The 19,051-nt window shown below is 49.5% G+C and overlaps 1 long non-coding RNA gene across 1 annotated transcript; it reads left to right on the top strand.

The window, feature by feature from the left end:
• The first annotated feature begins 2,774 nt into the window (after nt 1-2,774).
• On the top strand, nt 2,775-6,322 carry LOC121133717. Its single transcript, XR_005870687.1, has 3 exons — nt 2,775-4,591; nt 5,316-5,567; nt 5,824-6,322. It is a non-coding gene; the product is annotated as an uncharacterized LOC121133717 (long non-coding RNA).
• The last annotated feature ends 12,729 nt before the right edge of the window (nt 6,323-19,051 follow it).

Below are 19,051 nucleotides of genomic sequence, written 5' to 3'. Positions count from 1 at the left end.
AGTTGGAACTGATACACCAGCATGGCCCCTCTCCAACCCAGGTATCTCCAGCCCCCCCCCTTCTCCTGGAAGCCCCATCACTACGTAGGCATCTATCCATTGCAGATGGCTTCTAGAATGCAAGACTTAATGTTTCCACACGAGGGTGTCTACTACTTGGTCCCATTTTCCTATGGCCAAAGCAAGACACATGGCCAATCCCAGGGGGAGACACCAACCACAGAGCTCTATTTGGAGGGGTATCTGGTAGCAGGCACCCACTTAACAATCTTTTAAAGGGACCAGGGCTAGAATGTAGGGGGACCATGTAAACAAGAGATGACAGCTGTATATGGCTGTCTAGAAGTCTTTCCCAAAATGTCTACTTGGCTTCTTCAGGTCCTTCAGAACTGTTACTGATTGGCATTAAGCCGCAGTCATTTTCTTAGCTGTCTTCTGACACTATTTAAATTGCGACTACTCTTTCCTCACAGGCATCATTTTTCTCTGTTCTCTCTAGACAGCCTATGGCCACATAAGGGTTCGAGAACTTATGGCCACATAAGGTCAGAGAGCCTACGACCACATAAGGGTTAGACATACCTATTTCATTGGTTTTTGTAGTTGCTGTCGATTGTGTGATTTATTTCACAGGTCCCAAGATTCCAGGATACGAACCTAACAATCAGACGGTTAGCTCACGGGGAGCATGGGGGTTACCCTCTTGCCACGTTCCAGCCTCCCTTGCAGCTGAGAAGCCCCGTGACCTTGGGCAGTTCCCTCACACTTGCAAAGCCCCCCCCGTCTGCAAAAGGCAAGTCACACATGTCACTCCTATCTCCAGTGTCCCCGTGAAGACTGGATGAGCTACAGAAGCTCGGGGCTCAAGGTCACGCTGGGCAGTGTGCAGCTCGTGGCGAAAAGCCAACAAGCCAGGAAGCAAGGACACGGCTCCCTGCCCTGCGCTGCTAGTGTAAACCCTTGTAAGAGCAGTGAGCCTGGTTAGCAGCTGCCTGGACCTCTCCTGGTGGAAACTGTTGGGATCGCCTAGCCAATGAGCTTCCTGTCCTTGAGAACCCAGTCTCTGGGGGTGCTAATAATGTCCTCGTTACTCACAAGTCTACACCGATTTCCCAGAGAAGATGAAGCACCTGGAAACCGTGGGTGAAAATAAACAGGGCATTTTTTTTTCCTTTTGAAGACTGGAACATACACATTGGTTCCATTCAGATTTTTTTCATTCAAAGGACACTTATCATACATACTCTTTTCTTTTCTTTCTTTCTTTCTTTTTTTTGTTTTTGTTTTTGTTTTTTGTTTTTCGAGACAGGGTTTCTCTGTGGCTTTGGAGGCTGTCCTGAAACTAGCTCTTGTAGACCAGGCTGGCCTCGAACTCACAGAGATCTGCCTGCCTCTGCCTCCTGAGTGCTGAGATTAAAGGCATATGCCACCAACGCCTGGGCTTTTTTCTTTTTTTTTTTTAAGTTACACTTAAAATTTTTATTTTGTGTGTAGATGTCTATGTGGGTGTGTGCATGTCTGGTGGTAAACTTACTCTTCCCCCTGGAAGTTTGACAGTTCTAGTCTACACAATAAACTAACAGCAGGTAAGAGGAAAAAGGACAGAGGGAATGCATTAAATGCCTAAGGGGTGGGAAGATTCTAATCAAACTCTGCCTTTGGAAGCCAGCAATGCGATAGAGATGCAGGCATATGAATTCAGCTGTCCCACAGGCCCCAAGGAATTCACAGATCGGCTGTGGACCTAAATTCCAAGCCCTGGGCTACTGTGAGCCAGAGGAGCCTCGTGGGTCTCCTAGAAGAAGCATTCATGCTTTATATCCCTGGCGGAATAAAGGCCATGATGTGCCGATGTCTGTTTCATGGGGTGCTTTGATCCTAAAATAAAATGTGGGGGGGGGAATGTGAATGGTGCTTTGGACTCTTCGGGCTTCACCCTCTCTAGGATTATGGTCCAGCACAAACGTTGCAAAAAACGGGAATTCTCCATTTCAGTTCCATCAAGATTCCCATACAAGACTAAGGGGGGGCCTGGCATTGGTGGCGCACGCCTTTAATCCCAGCACTCGGGAGGCAGAGGCAGGCGGATCTCTGTGAGTTCGAGGCCAGCCTGGTCTACAGAGCGAGTTCCAGGACAGCCTCCAAAGCCACAGAGAAACCCTGTCTCGAAAAACCAAAAAAAAAAAAAAAAAAAAAAAAAAGACTAAGGGGGATGTAAATGGGTCATGGTCCCTGTTAGTGGTGTCTAGTATGTACAGGTGAATGTTTGCACAGACCTTTCTCTCCAGTGCACCTACCCAAGGAGATGCAAAGGTGTGTTCACCACAGGACAACCCCTACAGCCTACACAAGAGCTCGAAATTGCACATTACCCAGAGCACCACCCACCATAGACTGTGCCCCCAGGAGACTGCCGTACAATCCATGCCTTTCTCAAGCATGAGTGTGAATGGAAAGACGCCACATCAAAAGAAGTATTATATCTATGTACAGTATGTAACTCGCAAGATTACGGCTATGCTGGGGTGGGGGGGGCTAGTGGATGGGGAATACTTGAGGGATGCTGGTAAAGTCTCCTTCTGTACCAGGGTGATGTTTGCATAAGAGAGTCTCAACGGCAGAGTTGAGTTAGATGTTTATGATACATGGATTGTCAGTCATGGTGGTCCAGGATTTTAATTCCAGTGCTCGGAAGGCAGAAGCAGGAGTTCAAGGCTGGCCTGGTCTATTTAGTAAGTCCCAGGCCAGTCAGGGCTACATTGTAAGACCCTAGCTAAAAAACAAAACAAAACAAAACACATTGTTGAAATCAACCCTGCTAATATATATCTAATGTGTACCTGATGACGCTCTCCATGGGAAAGCAGAAAATTCTAGAAGCACCATTTTCCTTTTAAAGATGCTGGAAGGAACCTACTCTGCAACCACTAGAGTCTTTTCCTGCCTGAGACCTAAATGGTACCTAAAAAGCAAAGCCCACTAGGTGATTTACACAAGAGCTTTGTGAGCGAATAATACATTTCCGTCTTCTGAGATGGCAAATGCTGTCTCCCTGCCCAGAGGAACTCCATCTTCACTTCTAAACATGCCTTGCAGGGGCTCACAATAAAATGCTGCCCCTCCGTGTGCGAGCTGCATTGCTCTGCTCCTGGAGGGTTATGGAAACGGAGACGAGAAACGCGGTGTAAGGTTACAGCATCTGGATAAAGCCCAGCAAGCTCTTGACGGTTTATTTTCAGGTCACTGTGTGCGCCTCTTAATGATTTATTTTCATTTTACCTGTGTGTGCCGAGGGGTTGCCCAGTGAGATGGACATTTGCAGGTGGTAGGGGCCACCCAGTGTGGGTGCTGGGAACTGTGCTTGGTCCCTGTGTAGCAGCAGCCAACGTTAACTGCTGAGCCATTTCTCCGGCCTCCCCTTCCGTGTGTGCTTTTAAAAAACATTGTTTTTGAAATAGCTTTAGTTTGGGACGAGGGTTGTAGCCATTTATCTGGCACGTACGAGGCCCTGAGTTCCAGCCCCCTTCACTGGAGCGAGGAAGGTGCATGTTCACTTTTTTAGTTAATCAACTCAGAGGAAGATGGAGAAGAAATCAATATAAAGGTTACCCTCCTGCCACCCTCGGTGAATACCATTCCAGCTCTCCCCGGGATAGAAAGGAACTATTTTGTAAACCTGGACATCAACTGAAACAAGAAAACAAATTGTAAAGGGAACCACAGGGTTACCCCACCCCAATCTGTTAGAGAAAAGAGGAACTTAGGGGGCTGTAAATGGCCTTTCTGGTCCCCGCCTTTGATGCGATGAGTGACCTGATAAGGACATAGTTGGGATTCTAAGGCAGAGGCTCTGCTGATGCTGGTCCTACCTGACTCTGGGGTGGAAGGCAGATGGAGGAGCAGTTTGCTTGCCCCGGGGACTTTTCGACAGAGGGGTTCACAGAATGAGAACAGAGGCCATCACATGATCTGGACACTAGTCTCAGCCTTGATGGGGGGGGGGCGAGGTAGGGGACAGAAGGAAGCAGTGTGCCATTGGCCTGCGAGCTCTTAAATAACCTCACAGCTTCTCCAGGACTTTAAGGGTTCTGCCCTTGGAAGCTGAGCCTAGAGATGGAATCCTGCTTGTTGTGCAAACCCCGGGGGCCTTTCACCAGGCGGTGATGCTGCCGTGCCGACCAGGGTAGCTGGTTTATCACTCATCATCCAGGGGGGTCAAGGATGCTCTGAGACCAGGCAGGATGCAGGGCCATATCTCCCCGTACATGGCGCCTTTTTAAGTGTGAGGGTGTTTAGACTTCTACCATCCAAAGAGAAAGCGCTCAGAGGCAGGCCAAGCGTCTCCTTAGAGACGGTGCTGTATCAAGGGCTCTAGCCAAGGCAGAGGTTAACGTTTACCGTCGCTGGCTAAGAGCAAACCAAGCCATTGGTAGTTCATAGTTTCGAACACGTGTGTCCCACTAGTCCATCGGTTTCACACACAACCGTCTGTGTAGCACTCACGACTCGACAAGGCTTGCATCAGTACCACCGTCACACTACTCCGAGCCAGCGTGCATGGCTCCAAAGGCTGATCTGTGAAAAGCGCCTGGTGAGAAATACCTGACCATGAATACCTCGGTGGGGGGGGGTAGGGGGATGAATACCGCGGGTGTGTGTGTGGGGGGGGCAATTAAAGTTAGAGCAGGGAGCCAGGTTTCTTTACAGGAGGTCTCCGGTCCTCACTGTAAGGAGTAGGATTAGTCCAGGCGACTTCAGAAAGTCAGAGGCTCACCACGGTTCACCCTCAGTTCACGGATGCTGGGTGCTGACTTCCTGACCTTGCACCAGGGTGCGACACTCACTTTCAGAAAGCGCAGGAAAGAGAAAAGACTGAGGGCGTCATACGTGTGTGCAAATGCAAGGGTGTGTGTAAAGGGGTGTGTGAGCACGGACGTGTGAGTTTCCTGAGAGTGGGGACATTTGTGATCACAAGGGTGCATGTACACATGTGCGAAGCATGTACACATGTGCGAAGCATGGACGCAAGCACGAGTGTGTGCGTGAATCTGCGGAGGGTGGATGCGTGGGAGTGTATGGGGTGGGTGTGTGGATACGAGTTCATGTGAAAACACGAGTATGCATGTATGTATAGGGGTACATACATACATATGCATTATACGTGTGTGCATATATACAGAGGCATGGGCATGCATGGCGGAAGTATGTGTCTGTGCAGGCAAATGCACCTGTCTGTGTCACGGGTGAGTGGGAGCGCGTGTGCACGTTGCTATGCGTGTGCACGTTGCTATGCGTGTGCAATGTCCTGCTCCCAGCTTCCTTCACTTGCCACAGGATCAGGTGGCAGGTGAGTCCCACCCTCTAAAAAGCTTGAAGGAGTTGTCCAAGGGCAGTTGTGGCCACAGAGAAGAGAGACCATCATTCCGCGCGCACGCGCGCTGTTACGAGAAGCCTCCAAGGTGACTGTGGCAGCACACCAACCCTCAGGACCACGGCTCCATCCACCACGTCACTCCGTGGGCTGACGCCTGACTCGGGTCTGGTGGCGTTTCCTTCTCTCCAAGCTGGTGAGTGTTCAGTCACACGGAGAGCTGAGGCGTGGCCCGGTTTGGATCGGATGGACTTGGCCTCTAATTCATGCTCTGCCTGCAGTCGATTGGGGGGGGCTCACTAAGTCACATGACCTCTCTAACCCTCCCTCTCCCTGTCTATCAAAGTACAGTGATAGCACTGGAGGGGGGGTTGGAAACATAATAACCGGTAATTTCGTCAGGATGAACAAGGAATATCTTTTCTCAGTGTTTCTTTCTTTTCTTTTTCCAGGTTGCCACTTTGAGCTGAATCCACAGCGAAGCCAGGCTCCCTGGGAGGTTGGTAGGTGGTCTGAGGCTCATCTTAATGACCCATTCATTGAGCTTCTTTGGAAGCCATTGGCAAATAAAGCCCCGGGGTCACAAAGAGTTAACGCACTAGGGCCAGGACAGCACAGCTTGCAGAGGTCAGCCTTGCGTTCATCAAGAGGGACCAGGAAAAAAGCACCTGTTATGCAACAAACCCCACCGCTGGCTGGAAATCCGGACTGGAGCGAATGACGCCTGTTTAAGAACGAAATACTACACCTGTGCCAGTTGATTGCCTGACTCTTCAAGGACCCCCCCCACGCCCCCAAATGAAATAAAGAAAGGCCACCTTCATCAGGGAGGCCTCGGTGACCCTGGGAGGGGTGGGGGGCGGGGGAGCCAGGCGGAACAATGACGGAGAGGCCGCCAGGCCACCTGCCCAGGAGGCGGGACCCGAGTCAATAAAGCCACTTAAGCAAACAGTCGAGCTCAGTTTGTACAGTGGTAAAGGTTTGTGGGCCGAGGAGCCCTGGAAGCCGGTACACATCCTCCGTTAAATGCGAGCCAAGCTCCCAGCCCAGAGCTTTGTTTACACGACTCCTCTCCTGGGAAGATGACCGCCCGCGGGGTGCGGGGCAGACGTGGGCGAGCCGGGCCAGGGAGGGGGGTTGCTGCACCCCGGGATGGCTCCCCGGCCTGCAACCTCTCACCGTGGGGCTGGGTCCCGTTATTCTGATGAAACAGAGGCTGCATGTGGAAGGAGTCAGAGGGGACCTCCGTAGCCTCTGTCACTTAGCACAACGTGGGGAAATCTCTTCTAAGGCGGCCAGGGGGCCTTGAGAAGAAGAGGGTGGCTTGCACGTCTGGGACCAAGATCCCTGTCAATCATCTTCAAAGCAGGCCTCTTGGTTCTCCAGCAGCGACACAACGTCCCCTGAGAACATGCCTCCACCCCCAGCAACAGTTCTGAATGGAAACACTTGAGGGGTGTCTGTGGCTATCCTTTTATTGTCTGTTTTCAGAGGCAGGGCTTCCCTGTGTAGCCCTGGCTGTCCTGGAACTCGCTCTGTAGACCAGGCTGACCTCCAACTCACAGAGATCCGCCTGCCTCTGCCTCTGGAGTGCTGGGATTAAAGGCGTGCGCCACCACCGTCCGGTGTCTGTGCTATCTGAAGCGTGGTGAACGGTGCGATGCTTTAGTGCACGAGCTGTGCTTATGACTGGGTACCACGAACATACCTTTGCCAGGGGAGGAGGAGGAGACTCTCAGGATAGCCTGCCCTGCTTCATACTTTGGAAGCAGTAAGCGCTGAGAAGAAAGTAGGCTAATGCCCAGGCGCACAGCTCCCACGGAGAGCTCGGGGATGCTTCGTGCGCGCCTGCTGTTCCGCTGAAGCATGTCTCTCACTGCCGGGAATGTTTGCTGGGTCCAGCATGTTGGCTCCTGCCTGAAATTCTGGCCCTCAAGAGGCTGAGGCAGGAGGATGGTCATGAATTCAAGGTCTGCCTGGGTTACATAGTGAGACCTTATCTCTAAAAAAAAAATTGTTAAGGGGAGAGAGGTGGTTGTGCTTCTGGGACAGAGAAGCAAATGCATTCTGGGAGTTACAAAGACATCAGCCTTATCCAGGCCTAAGAGCCTTGGTGTTTTCTGCTTTAAAATTTCTCTCCTAAGCCAGGCAGTGGTGGCACACGCCTTTAATCCCAGCACTCCGGGGGACAGAGGCAGGTGGATTTCTGAATTGGAGGCCAGCCTGGTCTACAGAGGGCATTCAGGACAGCCAAGGCTACACAGAGAAACCCTGTCTCAAAAAAAAAAAAAAAAAGCAAAACAAAAACAAACACACAAACCAAAGAATTCTTTTCATTCCTGGAGATCCCCATTCCTTCTCAGCAGTGACTTTTTAGATGAGGGAGCTGGGTTGCCCTCATGTGACCTCTGTCAATACCTGGAGATGCAGCCAAGGCTGGAGTGCCACTGTCCTTGGGGACCAGAGATGTGGCTGAATATCCGAAAACGCACAGCTCCCCATATCCAAGAATTCTCCAGCTCCAAATGTCAACGGCACCAAGGTTGAACTCTGCCTTCCTGTCATGGTGTTGCTGAAAAGTATCTATTTAACTAGGTCACAATACAGTCTGATTGGCTGACAGTCCACACAGACACCTTCTAGGGCGAGCTGATTTTAAACGAGGTTTCTGTTTGGTAGAGAGTTTTAAATCAGTCTCTCTATCTCTTTTTCCCCACCTCCTTCCCCCCTCTGATACACACACACACACACACATTTTCCCACCTCCCTCCCCCCCCCCTCTCTCTCTCTCTCTCTCTCTCTCTCACACACACACACACACACACACACACACACACACACACACACACAGTTGTGGGAGAAATCCTTTGTACGTGTGTTCGGGAGACCCTCCCAGTTTTCCCTACTATGACACCCACCTACTCCGAGGCTGTACATAAACCCGCCCTGTCAAGCACTCCTGTCCGAGGCTGAAGTGAACACGGCTGGTGTGAAGTCTCCACTTACCCGCAGTCGCTGGAAACACAAACACTGGTGGACAAACCGCTGTAATCCACATGACCACGTGATAGGCGAGCCTGAAGCTTAGCCATACACCCACCAGGGGCTGCCCTGAACACTGTCCCTGCACAGCAACTTCCATCTATACAACGTACAACCGCCTGTGTTAGGTCACACCTCCTACGGACAAATACAAACCCACAGGAGCCATTACAGTGCCCAGTGCCCAGGTTGACCCTATACTCGTTAACAGGAGCCTTTAGTGACACCATCCATCAGTGTGTAAAGCTAATTTTTCTGAAGGGTTAGCATCCACATACAATGTGCATGCGTCTCTAGCGATCCCACATCCAGGAGTCTCATGCAGAACTGAAAGCAGGGTATGGAGAAGAATCTGGACATCCATGCTCATGACATCGGCCGCTGCAGCTGAAAACGCAGTGTCCACCAGCACAGGTACAAACAGGATGCGGTCCAGACACATACGAAAGAAGGGTGCTCAACCTGCGAGCTGCGGCAATCGCTAACACACAGGCGAAACGTGAATGCCAAGGAAAGCAAGCCAGTGACCAAGAGACAAGCGGTGCGTGGTTCTGTTCTCACAAAAATCCTAGTCAAATTCAGAGGCACAGAAAGAACAGGAGCTGCGGGAAGATGGGAACTGAGTGATTCATAAAGTGCCCGTTCTGCACAATAGTGTGGACTCACTCTGCCACTAACCTGGCCCCTCGGAATGGCGTGTCTGCTTGCTTGTTTATTTGTTTCTTCAGACAGGCTCTTACTATGTATGTGGCCCTGTCTGGCACAGAACTCACTAGGTATACCAGGATGGCTTCAAACTCACAGAGATCCACCTGCCTCTGCTCACTGAACGGTGGGATTAGCGGTGTGCCCCTCCACACGGCATGGGTGATGCTTGTTCAAAAGTATCTGTGGGGCTGGAGGGCTGGCTTAGCGGTTAAAACTTGGACAGCATTGTGGGCTCACCCCTACAGTTGTGCTTGCAAAGGACCTGGGTTTGTTGCCTACAGGGCACCTGATGCCCTCATACGGCCTGTGTAGGAACCAGGGATGCCCATGGCACACAGACATACATGTGGGTAAAACATGCATATACATAAAATAAAAATAAAGCTAAAAAAAAAAAAGAAACTCACTGGGCTATAGTGGTGCACGCCTTTAATCCCAGCACTTAGGAGGCAGAGGCAAGATGAGTCTCTGTGAGTTTTAGGCCAGCCTGGTCTACAGAGTGAGTTCCAGGAGAGCCAGGAAACCCTGTCTCAAAACAAAAGAACAAAAACCCCAAAACCAAAAACACAAAATAAAAGTACAGACCCAAAATGTTTTAAAAATTAAACATTTATGTGCATACATACAGAGACAATCAGTTGACCAATTTTTATATAAAATGAACACATGTAAATACGCAGTGCCCGGATGAACTATGCCTATGGTCAACTCCCCCGCCCAGTCATCCTGTCCTCAAGGTTATGATGTCCTAATTTTCTAACACCATAGATTAAGATTTAGAAGATTACCAATAACCTTTATCTGTGTATTAATCTATCTGTGTATCTGTCTGTCTGTCTATTATCTGTCACCTAGCTGTCTATCATCTACCTATCTATCATGTCTATCGTCTGTCTGTCTATCTGTCGTCATCTCCTGCTTTATGTAACAACCATTCACAATCCCAGCAGGCTTGGAGCTGCTCTGACGCATGTACTGTGTTGTCTGTTGAGAGACAGGGTCTCCTGTGAGATTTGGAAGCGCAGACTAACAACACTGTTCAGGAGCCGGGGAAACATTTGTTCATCGAGCATGGGGGTGGAGAGCAGATCCCCCGAGCTCACATAAAATCCAGGTAGGCATGGTGATTCCCTTACAACCTCAGACGATGCAGACGGGAAAGCCCAGAGCAAGCTGGCTGTGGAGACCACTGGAGACAGTGAGCTCCAGGTTCAACGAGGGACCCCCGCCTCAGTCTACACGGTGGAGGGCGACAGAAGACACGTGCTCAGTTGCAGACACCCCCACACGCCTGTGAACATGCACACACGCATACTACACACACACGCACACACACACACACTCACAAGCTGCTTATATTTTTGTTTGTTTTGTTTTGAGATGTGCCTATAAGTCTCAGAATACTTGGACCCCAGTAGGCGGCTGTTTGGGGAGGACTGGGAGGCGTGGCCTTGTTGGAGGAAGTACGTCACTGGGGGTGGGCTTTGAGGCTTCAGAAGACTCGGTTCTTTTTGAGCATGCTCTCCGCTGCCAATCTGTGGTCTGAGACGTGGCCTCTCGGCGTCTCTCCCAGCCGCATGCGCCAGCTGCTGCCGCTGCTTTGCCGGCACGGACTCTAACCCCCCCGGAACCATGGCCACAAACGAGCTCTTCCTTCTGTAAGTTGCCCTGGTCGTGATATTTTTTTACCCAGCCGTAGAGAAGTAACTGGGCTTTCTCCCCCTCAGTTTGCAAGCTTCAAGAACACAGCCCTACGTCTGTTCGGCTCCGGGTCTTCTAGATACGTTACAAAGTGGATGGAGGGGGCTGGAGAGATGGCTCGGAGGTTAAGAGCACTGACTGTTCTTCCAGAGGGTCCTGGGTTCAATTCCCAGCATCCACATGGTGGCTCACAAGGTGGACAGCATCGTGTGAGGCGTTGAACAAGACAGAGAGATTACATAGTGAGATAGGGGACGAGAAAACGCTGAGGGGGAGCCAGGTCACTTTAGAATAGCCTGTAGAAAGAGTCCACAATTGGTCTAGATAATAAAAGGCCGGGAGTCAGATACAGAGGGAAACGCTGAGAGATCAGAGAGAAGGAGCAAGCCACAGCACACCTTACCTCCTAAGCATATTAGCAGAGAAGAGAGCGATTTCCTGTTTCTCCCTGCTTATATCCTGTTTCTGCCCAGCTACATCACTTCCTGTCTGTCTGTGAAAACCTCTATGGTTAGCTAGTGGCAAGCTCCATTCCCTGACCCCCAGACAAGTTTTAATTTGTGCAAGCAAAGATATCACCACAACAGCCCATTTCCAGCACAACTCACTAGGGTCCCTTGAGAACTATGTTATTCTCTTCTGGACGGCACCCACAGAGACCTAACGACCCTGCACCATGTTCCAACGCTGATGCTAAACCTCCAAGACACGGCTTTTGAGGGACATGCTCAGTCTAGGTTCCAGCCACAAAGGCTTTCTCACAATGAGCAGAGGTAGCCAGCCGTGACTTTCACAAGAGCATTTCTCTCCTTGTGACGCTTCCCAGGCACAGATTCCTCCCATCGGGGCCACAAAGAGCCTTTGTGTTCTTGTTCCGTAGAATCAACAAAGTCTTCTCTGTGCCCAGCCAGGAAGAGGAGGAACCTTGTAGCTTAATTAGGATGGGCCTACTAAACGAGTCTTGGAGTTGTCCCATCTTCGAGAACACGAAAATGGCAGAAAGGAGGCAATTAACGTTGCTGTGAGAATGTCACAATCTCCTGGCATTTCAGAGTTGACATTTTTCAGCCTCAACCTTTTTATGGCAAGATATTTGCCATTTAATAAGTATGGGGTTAGGACTTTTCCCTCCCTTGAGATGAAGGTTATTTGTAGTCTGCGAAGATGGCTGTTGCCTGAATGTTGAGTAACCCTGGAATATTTCTCTCAGGCCCCAGGATGTATTGAGTTAAACGCTACTTTTATGCTTCCTACAGTTCGCACTCCAGACTCTGCTCTGTGTATGTCCACACACAAATAAAAAGTCCCCGTACACACCGGGCGTTGGTGGTGCATGCCTTTAATCCCAGCACTCGGGAGGCAGAGGCAGGCGGATCTCTGTGAGTTCGAGGCCAGCCTGGTCTACAGAGTGAGTTCCAGGACAGCCTCCAAAGCCACAGAGAAACCCTGTCTCGAAAAAAACAAAACAACAAAAAAAAAAACAAACAAAAAAAAGAAGTGGAAATGTTCACAAGTCAAAGGAGACCATGTGACTAGAAAATTAATGTGTGGGGCTGGAGAGATGGCTCAGTGGTTAAGAGCACTGGCTGCTCTTCCAGAGGACCCGGGTTCAATTCCCAGCACCCACATGGTGGCTCACAACTGTCTGTAACTCCAGTTCCAGGGGACCTGACAGCTTCACATAGACATAGATACAGGCAAAACATCAACGCACATAAAAGTAAATAAATAAAATAATTGATATGTGTGTGTGTATACACAGAGATGGTTTAGAGTGTGTAAATGTAAGAGGACAACCTTGGGTGTCATTCTTCAGATACCCCCCACCCTCTGTTTGAGACAAAAACAAAAGTCTCTTATCCCCAGAGCTTTGCCAAGCAGGCAAAGCCGGTCTGAGCTCCCAGAGACTCCCGTGTCTGCCTCCCTTGCCGTCATTGCTGGGGTCACATACAGCTGCGTTTTACCCTGGTTTGGGGGATCTGTGTCTGCTCCTTGCGTACCCAGAACACTGTGTCTGTTCTCCGTAGAACAGGCCCCTAGGCCAGCCCTTCTACTGGGTCGTTTTCTTACAACATGAACAGGCCAGTCAGGACCGATGGGATGTCAGGCCCTCCCAGAACCCGTCCCTGGGCATTTCCCACTGGACCCTGGTCTCAGCGCTCACGGTTTCCATCTGTGGTGCTTTGGCAAACATCTAACAACAGGCATTTCCAAAGGCGATGCTATCACCAGGCTCCTCAACGTGGAGATGGGAAGAGGTTCTGGCCGGACTGGCTCTGGAATCCTGTGTTAGAGCAAGACCCGGGCTCTGACTGCTGTGGTCCAGCCATGTCTTCTTTTCCTAGTGGGGGGGGGGGGGGGTCGTCACGGGCAGAATCGTTCCTGACTCGGGATAATCAGGAAAACGCTTGAGACAGATGAAATCCCGTGGGCTGTGGTGTCCTGTTTTACCATCCTGGTGACTCTTCATTCTTCCCTTCCCCCAGGGGAACCAGAACCAGGGTCGGGGAAACTGCAGCCTCTGAATGCTGCTAATTATGTCCACTGCCAGCAGTCGCCACAGCAACGATCCCAGCATGATGTCCAGGCTAAATGTGGGAGACAATGGTGTCAGAACCCACAGGACAACCGGCTTGACTATTTTTTTTTTTTAAATCTAAGTTAAGCTAAGGAGATGGAAAAGAAAAGCAAACCGTAGAGACCTATTCACACACAGCAGAGGAAAAGTCAGCCCAGCAAAGAGCACTGTTGTCAACCCTCACCGTAAGTCCACGGGCAGAGGATGCTGGGTGTATCATCAGGTAGTCATGTTTCCCACGTAAGCCACAGCCAGGTTAGCCGGGGATGCCAACACCTGTCATCCCAGAACTTGGGGGGTGGAGGCAGATGGATCAGAAGTTTAAGGACACCCTATGTTACTTAGCAAGTTCAAGGCCAGCCTGGACCACGGCTGCTGGCTTTTCTTTCCAGCCTGGTACTGCTGCTGCTTCAACCCCAAATAAACACACAGAGACTTACATTAATTTATAAACTGTTGGCCAATGACGAGGGCTTCTTACTGGCTGGCTCTGTTTTAATTATTAACCCATTTCTATTAATCTAAGTATTTCCATGTGGCCTTATCTTATCAGAGAAGGGTCCCAGACCTGATAATCTTTTCTCCACTACATGGTGTCTCTTGCCATTTCTCTCTGCCTACCTTTCCCAGAATTCTCCTCATGTCCTGGCTCCACCTATCTTCCTGCCTTTACTGGTAGGCAGAGAGGGATGGGCAAGAGACACCATGGAAGGACCAGGAGGATAGGATACACCAGGTATTCTCTGGTAAGATAAGGCCATGTAGAAATACATAGATTGGTAGTAATGGGCTAATAATTAAGACAGAGATAGCCAATAAGAAACCCTAAACATTGGCCAACTGATCTATCTATCTATCTATCTATCTATCTATCTATCTATCTATCTATTTTGGTTTTTTCCAGACAGGGTTTCTCTGCGGCTTTGGAGGCTGTCCTGGAACTCGCTCTGTAGACCAGGCTGGTCTTGAACTCACAGAGATTCACCTGCCTCTGCCTCATGAGTGCTGGGATTAAAGGCGTGCGCCACCATCGCCCAGCTGGCCAACAGATTTATAATTAATGCAGCATCTGTGTGTTTATTTGGGGCTGAAGCGGTGGCGGGACCTGGCAGGACAAGAAACCTCCGCCACAGAGTCTCTACAGGGCTCAGGCAAGATGAAAGCAAAACTTCTTCCGGGAGAAGCAGGAGAAATGTTAGCTAAATGCATTACGATAAAACCGCCCTTTTTTCCCTCCCATGTGTTTCATCTGATCACATCAATGCCCCATTACTATCAAGTTTCACTGGCAAAAACCCAAGACCCACATAGGTGTGGTGGGGTCGCTCATAAGATTAGTGTGGAAGAACATTAAAACAAAGTAGGACAGGCTTCTGCAAACACAGCACCACGTGACTCAAAGTCAGCCTTAAACTTGGAAGGCTCCTAAAGGCTTCTAAGTACCCCTCTGCGGGCAGAGTTTCTCCGTGTCTTGGCAGCCGCTCCCAAATAACCACATGGAAACATTGATTATAAATGCCGAGGACACGGCTCAGAGGCTAAGAGCACTGGCTGCTCTTCCAGAGGTCCACAGTTCAATTCCCAGCAACCACATGGTGGCTCACAACCATCTACAATAAGATCTGGCGCCCTCTTCTGGCATGCAGGCAGAACACTGTCTACATAATAAATCACATAATAAATAAACCTTTAAAAAATACTGAAAAAACAAATGCTCGGTAAATAGCTCAGGCTTGTCACTAGCTAACTCTTACAACTTGCATTAATCCATTTATTTTAACCTACATTCTGCCGCATAGTGTTACCTGTTTCATCCTGTACCCCCTGTTTCCTCTCTGTGTCTCCTTGGCCACTCCTCTGACTCCGCCCTTCTTCTTCCCAGTGTCCTTGGTCTGGTTCTCCACGCCTAACCTCATCCTGCCCAGCTATTGGCCAGTCAGCTTGTGTAGTAAACCAATCACAGCGACTCTACTCACATGGTGTAAAGGAATCTTCCACGTTCCTCCAAGCTACAGGTTACCTAATAAAAACTGAAAAGAACAGAGACCAAGTGGTCACCAAGGGTCGCCAGAGGTCACCCTAGGATTGCCTTACCTTCCAGGGGTGTTGCAAGCATTTGGGGCATTCAGCCCAATACGGCATATGGAATCAAAACAAAACTGCCAGGTCGTGGTGGCACATGCCTTTAAACCCAGCTCTCGGGAGGCAGAGACAGGTGGATCTTTGTGAGTTCGAGGCCAGCCTGTTCTACAGAGCGAGTTCCAGGACAACCTCCAAAACAATACAGAGAAACTCTGTCTAGAAAACAAACAAATAAACAAACCAAAATAAACACACAATTAAATTAAAGTAAAACAACAACAAAAACCATGTTAATATAAAATTGAAAAGAAAAACAATGTGCCACAAATGAAGTCTGTGTGTGTGTGTGCCTGCGCACATGCGTGCGTGCGTGTACTAGAAGCCAGTTGTTATTCAAAACAACCTATTTCCCTTGCAACCCCTGCAGCTCTCCCAGGCACTGCAGCCGAATTGAAATGGCACTGGACCTCGGCCCACTCCACCATGAAACTTGGACCACAAGTCCTCTTCGGAGACACTGAGACCTCATCTAAAGCCCTGCCTCAGGAGGCCAAAAGAAAACACACGGGTGTGACAGTGTGTGTTCCCGGAATCGGTGTGTCATAAGACGGAGGAGAACAGTATCAGGGGGCAGAAGAACCGCACTCTGGAATGTCGGGGGCGCCCTTCCGTGGCTTCCCGCAGAGCACCCTCGCTGTTTCTGTGACTGGCATTTTCCTTGATCGAATGGCAATCTTACACGGTCCACTTCCGGCCGTGCAGAGCTTAATAAATCGGTGTGTGGTTTAATAAGCACTGCAAACAATGAACATGCCGCCCTGGAAAAGGTAAATACAGTGAGTTAATGGCCTAGTGACTGCAGAGCAGCTTCCAACACTGAGGGGTCAGCTGGGGAGCCTCCAAGTTGGGAGCAGGTGGCTTTCTCCATCCTCCCTTCGCCCACCCATTCCCCAGGCACAGAGTTGCCCGTAAAAGATTCTAATTAGAGGCCAGGCGTTGGTGGTGCACGTCTTTAATCCCAGCACTCGGAGGCAGAGGCAGGTGGAGAGGCCAGCCTGGTCTACAGAGCGAGTTCCAGGACAGACTCCAAAACAATACAGAGAAACCTTGTCTGGAAAAACCAAAAAAAAAAAAAAAAGATTCTAATTATTGGTGAGACAGAGACACATACACATACAGGCATGTGGAAGGAAATGTCTGGAAGGCAAGACATCTGGGGACTCGAGAACTGGATCTCCTGGGATGTAGAGGAAATGCCCTGGGGGTCAGAAGGTCAGGGGGTCAGGGCCCTCGGGAAGATGACCCTTTTTAACAATTTATGTTTTTTATTTTTTGGTTTTTCGAGACAGGGTTTCTCTGTATTGTTTTGGAGGCTGTCGGTCCAGCCCGGCCTCAAACTCACGGAGATCCGCTTGTCTCTACCTCCCGAGTGCTGGGATTAAAGGCGTGCACCACCAACGCCTGGCTTCATTTTTAATTTCCTCATTTGAGACATGGATGATGCCAGCTAGGCGGTGACATACTTTGCATGGACTTTCTAGATGTCTGTGGGGTGACTTTTCGGGTCTTAAATCCTAGAATTGAATTGAAATAAATTGACCTTAAAGGGTTAAATAAATGAATCTATTCTACACAAAGAAAGACCAGGATGTGAAGTCAACTGATTTTAAACTTAGATAACACATTACTTAACAGTGCTTTAAAATAATATATATTTGACAGGGTGGTATTTACACACTGTGAAGATGTGTCTTTGCCAAGGGAGCCTTCTGATGGGTTTAATAAAGAGCTGAATGGCCAATAGCTAGGCAGGAGGTATAAGCGGGACTTCCGGGGAGAGAAAGGAGGAGGAGGAGGAGGAGGAGGAGGAGGAGGAGGAGGAGGAGGAGGAAGAACCTGGGAGCACAGAAGTAAGGAGACGGGGAGAGGAAATAGAGATGGAAAAATGGTAACACCACGTGATAGAACATAGATTAGTGACAGGGTTGACAATGGTCATGGTCAATATTAAGGCCTATAAGGGAGTAAAGTCTCACTTTTTAAAAAGAGATTATTTATTATGTATACAATATCTGTCTGCATGTATACCTGCAGGCCAGAAGAGGGCACCTGATATCCCTACAGATGGTTGTGAGCCACCCTGTGGTTGCTGGGAATTGAACTCAGGACCTCTGGAAGAGCAGCCAATACTCTCAACCTCTGAGCCATCTCTCCAGCCCTGTAACATCTCATTTTTCATGGAGGAAAAAAAATAGAAGGTGGACCCAGGAAGGTTTCAACAATGGTGTCTTTGGTTCCTGAAGAATGTGATATTCCAAACCCGCTTGACAAGTCAGATTAGGGAGAACGCTGTGGGAAACTGTTTGGAAAAGAAAGCAAACACCCCATAAAACTCAAGTCTTCCTCATTCCTCATACAAAATAAATACTAAATAGGACTCATGTCCAATTTTTGTTTTTTTGAACTATAGAAGTACAAAAATAAACTGGGTCATGGTGGCACACACCTTTAATCTCAGCGCTGGGGAGGCAGAGGCAGTCGGATCTCTGAGTTCGAGGCCAGCCTGGTCTACAGAGGGAGTTCCGGGACAGCTTGGGATACACAGAGAAACCCTGTTCTTGGGGGGGGGAGGAAAATAATGCAGAAGAAAAACCTGAGGCTGTAATGCTATTTTTTTCCAGCTTATTGTGACGCATAGCACTCTGTGCAGACACACGGGTGGTGGCCAATTGGTGTAGAGAAGGGAGAGGGAGTGCAGGGAGACATCCTCAGGGCAGCAAAGACCTTGAATGCCAAAATACAAAACCGCAAGTCAATATTGACCCAGCAGGAAAGGGCGGGACTCCTCCCTCCTTTCTAGATGTACTTCCTGCTTCAGGGTACGGCCTGATGGCTCAGAAAGCGGTCCCCTGGTGGCACGTTTCTGGAGTCCCCGGGTTACACCAAGGTGAAAATTCTAAAACCTTTCCAGAACTCCAAATAATACGCGCACGGAGCAGTGCAAGCATGCAGTTAGCTGCACGTAGGAGAGGCCATTGAACAAGGAGCTCAGCCCAGGTACCTTGGCCGGTGCAGTTTGGAAGAGTAGCCCAGGGATCGCCCCCTGCAGGCCGGGTGAATTCCGCTCCTCCAGATAGCTCAGAGGCGGCAGGTCCTCTGAAGGACTTGAAGGGCTGTTTTGCCCCTGGCCTCAGCAGACATACCCATTTGCATATAGCTAAATGTCCATGTCTAAGGCAGATCTTGATGGCTTTTACAGGATCAAAACTCTTTAAAGCTCATCAGTGTAGCCAGAGAATAGACATCAAGGTTTCCCGAAGAAAGCCAAGCTCTGAAGTCATTTTACTGCCAAGCAGCATTCTGAGAAATGGAATTTGGCATCGTTGGAGAAGTGTCACTCCCTGGGACTGGTGTCACTAGGGTGTGGTCAGGAGCAACGAGAAGAGTTTCCCTTTCCTACAGAGCTTTTATTGTTGTTGTTTTGTTTTTTTTTTTTTTCGAGACAGGGTTTCTCTGTATTGTTTTGGAGACTGTCCTGTAGACCAGGCTGGCCTCACAGCACTCTGCCT

Source organism: Mesocricetus auratus, unplaced genomic scaffold (assembly GCF_017639785.1).
Source record: "Mesocricetus auratus isolate SY011 unplaced genomic scaffold, BCM_Maur_2.0 Super-Scaffold_100023, whole genome shotgun sequence".
Classification (NCBI taxonomy): domain Eukaryota; kingdom Metazoa; phylum Chordata; class Mammalia; order Rodentia; family Cricetidae; genus Mesocricetus; species Mesocricetus auratus.
Note: the sequence above shows the minus strand (reverse complement) of the source record. Positions and strands in the feature narration are given on the sequence as shown.